General features: G+C 35.9%; 1 protein-coding gene across 2 annotated transcripts in view; it reads left to right on the forward strand.

Moving 5' to 3' along the window:
* The window catches only part of syt1a (synaptotagmin Ia), a 219,143-nt gene that overhangs the window by 63,822 nt on the left and 148,860 nt on the right, over positions 1-6,461 (forward strand). For both annotated transcript variants that reach the window (XM_024284355.2, XM_024284339.2), the window contains exon 2: positions 374-429. The gene's annotated coding sequence lies outside the window, so the exon portion shown is untranslated. The remainder of the gene's footprint in view (positions 1-373; positions 430-6,461) is intronic.

The following is a 6,461-nucleotide window of genomic DNA, read 5'->3' on the forward strand; positions in this document are numbered from 1 at the left end:
AAAAAAAAAAAATCAGTGATATTCTTCTTTTTACTAAACGATTGGCTCTTTAAATTTTTATTTCTACTTAAATGTGTTAATTAGTGCCAACGAATACTTACATGCCGTAAATCATTTGCCTTTAGGCACTACTAGTTTTTATTCAAAAGTAGAGTTAATTGCGTGTGGCTAATGCTGGACATTGTGGTTGAGAAGTCATGGTGACCCATTAATTTAATTTTCAGGATTTTTGTGTCTTCAGAGACTCCTTTTATCATTTTTTTGTATCTTCAGGCAAACGCTTCATGATCCACCTGTGATATCAGCATATTTCTGCGCAGCTTTGACTGTGTTTTTGTTTGTAGATTATGACCCTGATGTTTGTTTTTTTCAGTGATCTGCCACTTTGAAGAAGAAAACAGGAAGAACCCTCCGTAGACAGAAGATACAGTGAGTGTTTTTTTGTGTGTTTTTTCATCACATCTGACACAGCCTACATTTGTATTGCGTAGTTTAACCCCTAATGAAAATTGCAATTTTTGCACCAGTGGTGTATTTTCTAAATATAGAATGATTGTATTTACAAAAAGTTGCATCTGACCCTCCGTTTTCTCTGCGTCATGGACACAAAATCAATCAAATTAGTAGAGCCAACAGGGAGTCAGGATGCCTGATGGTCTCTAGGCTCATTTCAGATGCAGACATTGCCTTGTTGCTGCCTTTAATGAGATCTGGAGGCTCCCAATCTAATATACACCATTGAGGCTCTAACATGGCCCCTGAGCCTGCAGTCCAGAAAGCGTGTTAATTGACTGGAGTAAAGTCAGCTGTGATCGCAGGTCTGGGGCGGCCATTCAGACGGGAGGAGAAAAGCCTCTCATGTTTTCCCCAGTATTGTAAGAGTCATTGATATTCGTCATTTCAGGTGAGGAGGCATTTAAAAGGATGAGTTATAATCTACTGAAGGGAATATTTTTCACAAACGACTGGTTTGGGCTTAAACACTCACAGGGTTGGCTATAAAGAGATCTAATTTCTGTCTTTGATTATTACAAGTTACTAATGTTTGGGTTTTGTGTTGTTCTCTGTGTTTAAAACAAAGAAAATACTTTTTTTAAAAGTGGCTAGAAGTATGGTGCATAGTTTGGTTAAAAGCTGTGAATAAGAGGTTCTGTCACAAACAGAAGTAAATGCTTCACCTTTCAAAACATTCAGAAATTGCTGAAAGAAACCACTCGTCTTTTAAGGGTTTTCACTCGTCGCTTGGATTGTTAAACAAAGGTTTTTGAAGTTTTTTTAAAAATGTAATTTGTTGTTTGTTTTTCTGTGTCTGGGTTGTACTTTATCTTAATGTGGCTTTTATAGACTGCTTTTAATATCTAGATAAACCTATACTTAGCACTTAGTACTTAGCTGATATATTGGTAATACTTCATCTGGTACAAACATCTATGATCCATTGCACTTGGTAAATATTAACCAAAAGCACTTATGACTATTATCTACAGCGGACAACATTGATCCGTCTGGAAACCAGAGAATTTTACATCTGAATTTAACTTGCTGCAGTCAATGCTTTTACAAGAGTGAAGACTATAGAATTAATTTACAAAACTGGTTTGTATTCAACTAAGGGGCCGCCAACATTTTTTTCTTGTTTATGTATTTTTGCCCCTTGCAATTTCCATGATCTGCATTGTAAAGACCATTGGTGTGATACCTCCTAAAAATAACCTGTGATAGAAGAAATATGTCATCTTAATCTTATGCAATAGTTTCAGATACTTTAAACTGAAATACCCCTCACTACACACTTATATACACTTTTGTAGACACACACAAACATTTTCACATTTTTTTTCTTGTTAAAAACTCTAAAAATACACTGTCAAAGAAAAATAAGTCCAATTTTATAGCATGAAAAAGATCGGATTGCGATCAAAGATTTGTGTTATTGTAGCAAACTGAGCGCGTTCTGGACAGGAGACAATATATAATGAATATAATGCACTGTAAAAAAATAATTGACATGCAACATTGCAGTAAAATAAAATTACGAGACTCCAAAAGGCGAAAGTGAGGGGCCACTATAATATAAAGTTGATTTGTACCTTCTGTCATGGAAGTGGTGATGGAGGACTGAAACACAGGAGACCAGGCTTGTTGACAGGAACTTTAACCATTTCATGAATTAACTCAAACATGACAAAGCCATGAGAGAACAAACCAGTGACGTAACAGAACAGAGCAGACCACCTGACGATGAGGAACTGAAAACCAGACACTTAAATACACTGAGGTTGATTAACTAAATGAAGATGATTAAACCTGAATATGGTGAGACTGACACGATCTCTTTCAGACAGAAAACCTGCCTTTTTAAATGTTCTAATAATGATGATTATGAAGAGGCCAGAAACAAGAAGTCTCATTGAACTGCACAGATAACATAAGCACAAAGATATATATATATATTTAATCAATTCAATGGTACCAGTTTATTCTTGACAAAGTCTGTTTTTTTTTTTTTTATAAATCTGCATCATTCCAAACATGAGTGTTTTTCATTCACTTTTAGAGTTTGCATACTTGTATTCCGTGTGATTTGATGTGTTAAAGCTCCCATTCTGCTCTGACTGATGATGATCAGTGCATCTGTCTTATCTGTTGTCATTGATTGATGGAGTTTGCTCTTCCCACCTCCAGTTGTTGGTGTTCACTGAAATTTACGCCTCAAACCTGAGCTTACTCGCAGAGTTTGACCCAGTTTCCTCCAGCAAACATAAATCATCCTTCATGCCCTGCCACCGCCGCTAAGAAGATTACTTAAGAAAAGAAAGTGTTTGTAGTTAATAGTTGAAAAACGTCAGGATTCTAAAAGTAGTTTGTTTATCAGAGAAAGTAACTAACAGGTTGTCTTTTTAAACTCCTCCGCTTTGCCTGCAGACATGTCCTCATTTATTTATAGGTTGATATACTTAATAAAGCAACTGAGAACACTTTTCTTATGGAGACAGACAACATTTCATTGTTATATACTCCTCTATTTGAACAACATATTAGTATTTGTATGTTAAAGTGTAAAATGCATCCTTATAAAGATGTTTGAGTTGCTGAGAGTAGTGTTTGTGTATGCAACAATGTGTTTTCATCTTGTGTGTAATCGTCCTGCCACCTCTGGCCCTGATTTGCCTCCATCAAATTTAATTTTCCTTAGCCAATCAGCATTATTTATGTAGTTGTCTCGCTGTTGCCCTTTTAAAACATGCAGTGCTCTGCAGCCCCAGTGGATGAGGCTGATGAAACCCAGAGCTCCAAAAACGAGTTGTTAGAATTAATAATGTCAACACACAAAAAATAGCATTTTTATGAAGTTGTAACTGCCTGATTAATGCTACTGTTAGTTCATTTAAATATGAAATTCAACATGCAAAATGTGTCATTTTCTGTCTGCATTTAAGTTCAAAGACAGCTGGGTGCAAAGTGAATGTGTGCAGGAATATAAAAGGAAAAAAAAATCCACAATAATAAAAATCTATGAAAGTAGGCGGTGCCTCCTAGTTCCTACATCCAACGTTTGAAACATTAGACAGCTTTTGTGTAGCCTACTTTTAAGTGGAAGGGGTGTGGCCTTCCTACATGTTCACTCCTGATTGGTTAGAGTGGTTTGCCATAGAAATGTTGACTCGGACCGACTTGCACCAATCACTGCTTACTGGTGTCATCTGGTTATAGAAAAAATGGTGACTGAATTGGGTTCATTTGGTTGGAGCAATTTTCTATAGGTGATGTCACACTCACTCTGTCCAGTTCTCGTATACAGTTAGTGGGCTTGTTGAAGAAATTTGGAAGAACCTGGTCCACTCCAAAGACAAAAAACTGAACCGTTAGAAGACCAATGAGGTCTCTGCTATCCAGTTAGTTCCTGATTTGTCATTCTAGGATACCATGTAATCCTTAAACTCCCGAGCTTTAGCTCCACTGTGACATTCTTTTGACTACCGGAACTCTTCAGCCGTTCATGCAATAATCAAGGTAAATCAGTCGCTTCTGTTACAGAGAAAAGAAGCTTCACACCGATAAGCAACATTTATTTAGTTATGTTTCCTGTCGGATCAAAGCCAACATTAAATCCGCTTTTGTCTGTGCCAGAATCAGCAGATTCTAGTATGCGATCGAAGAGTTACGGTAGGTCAAAGAGAGGGGGTCATTTAGATGTTGCTGGTGATATCTCTAGTGTTATGCTATGTACACACCGGGCATGTGATGCGCTTTCAAGAACACGCTTTTAGCCGGCAGTGTTTACACTAGACTGTTGCTACCCAATACTGGTGCATATACTCAGATTTAAAAGAGCTGACCTACAAACTTGCAAAGCAATTCAATAGTTTTGAACACAGAAGCGAGAAACACACATAGACTTACATCGACTTTTCATTGGAAGTGATCCCTTGAACTGGTGCTGCTGAGGGCAGTGTGAACATCACATAAAGGGGTTATCACAGCCAAGAGGATGAATAGATATAAAAGTATAGACACCTGTTTTTTTAATGGCATGAGTATAATCTTTGAAGTAAACAGGAAGCAGTTTTCTAATCTAATGTAATTGAATGTAATTGCAAAGGTTGGTACCAAATTGCCTGTTTCCTGAGATTTTACTTTCAGAGACATTAACTTGGTAGATAAATACATATTTAGTTCCACTTATAAGGTGAAAATTATACATTTTTGAATTCTTGTGAAGGACTCTCAAAGTGCAGACTTCTGCATGTAAATGTTTTTAATCTCTGTCAGGTGTAGCCACATTTCCAGGCATTATTTATTTCTTAACATGTTTTCATAAGATCCATGAGAAATCTAGACCACAATCAACCACATTCTCAATTACTGTTTTTGCTTGAAGTTGCCAGCACAAAATGAAATCCTCTTTCCTTTCAGTCGGCTCCATTTTTCTTCCATTTCTTTTTCTGAGGAGAAAACGACAGCAGCCCTTGTTCCAGTTTTTAATCTCGCAGTGCCACCATTTCATTTCCTGCTATTTTCATTGAATCAAATCTGTGTAGGTTGATAATAGGAGACGGACAGACCGGAATTTAATTCGACTTTTAGAAATATTTTCAAACTGTAACCAAATATGGAGTTTAATTGATTTGATGTATCATATTTTATTTAAAATGCTTTAAATCTATGAGGGAAAATAGATTTTTAAAATCGAAACCACTCAGAATGAAGTATTCTAGTGTAGACTCTACACTATTATGCATGCTAGGAGAGCATGAAGGCTTTTATGATCATTTTAACTCAAAAGTTTAAATAAAAATGTAGACTGATTGTTTTTTTATTATTAGATGCCTGTTAGCTATAGATGTGATTTTATCCCTTTTTCAGTTTTTCTGCAAATAAAGTTACCATGGTTCCTAATTTATGCACTGAAGGCAGCTTTTAATTGAGTTTTGTTCCAAATGCATTTCTATTCAAATGTAAATATAATTAACTTTTAATTGACTATATTATGTAGCTTGAGCAAAGACGGAAAATTGATTGTAAATCGAGCACATACTCTAGTCAAACAGTGATTTTGTAGATATCAAACTCATTTAAAGATAAAATGTTTGAAACTAGGAAGTGGGTTTTAAACATTCAATATTTTTTGAAAAACACTATATTTAAATATGTCACATTTGGTGCTTTCTCGAGGAACCACATTGGTAAATGTTCATTAATTTACCTAAAACACTAAGATTTTACTTTTTTTTTAGTCTTGTAAGCCTTGATTAAAATATTTCAATATGTTATGAAGATTTCTGTGCATGAAATATGACCGTATTTCATGATCATGGGTCATGATTTCATGATCTTAAGCCAAAGACGCCGATGACGTTTTGCATGTTTGAGATGAACGCGTTCCAAAGATATATAAATCTCAGGGCTCAGATCAAGAAAGACAATTTCTTATTGATTGATCAATTCTAGTAAATTTGTAGTATTGGGAGGTACTGTATCAGCTGATATTAAAACTTGTGCCTAAACCCATGTGATTATTGTCGATATTTGACCATGATGTCCATAAAAGTACCAGAGCTTTAGCACACCTTCAGCAGACTTCAATAGGTTGGTCGTGTTGTGACCAACTGTCAGTTCATCCTCCTTTTATACTATTATTACACACTAATAGAAGCTTTCAGCAGTGAACCTTCCTGGCAAACCGCTTTAAAGAGGAGATGTCCCACAATGAATTTGCCAACTGAACAGCTGCTCGGTTCAGAGAACTAGATATTTTTATATGTAGTTATATCTAGTATGTAGGATCATGCATGATTCTGAGAAGAAACCTTTAGTGGTATGGCATACTGACCAACAGGAGTTGCTTTATCCACCTCAGCGCGCCAACAGTGACAGAGACTGAACTAGAATGATGCACAGAAGAGTTTAGAGCAGTTTCACAGCCTTTTTTTTTTCTTTGTTTTTGTTTTTTTTTTTTC

The sequence above is a fragment of the Oryzias melastigma genome, linkage group LG23 (genome assembly GCF_002922805.2).
Source record: "Oryzias melastigma strain HK-1 linkage group LG23, ASM292280v2, whole genome shotgun sequence".
Lineage (NCBI taxonomy): Eukaryota > Metazoa > Chordata > Actinopteri > Beloniformes > Adrianichthyidae > Oryzias > Oryzias melastigma.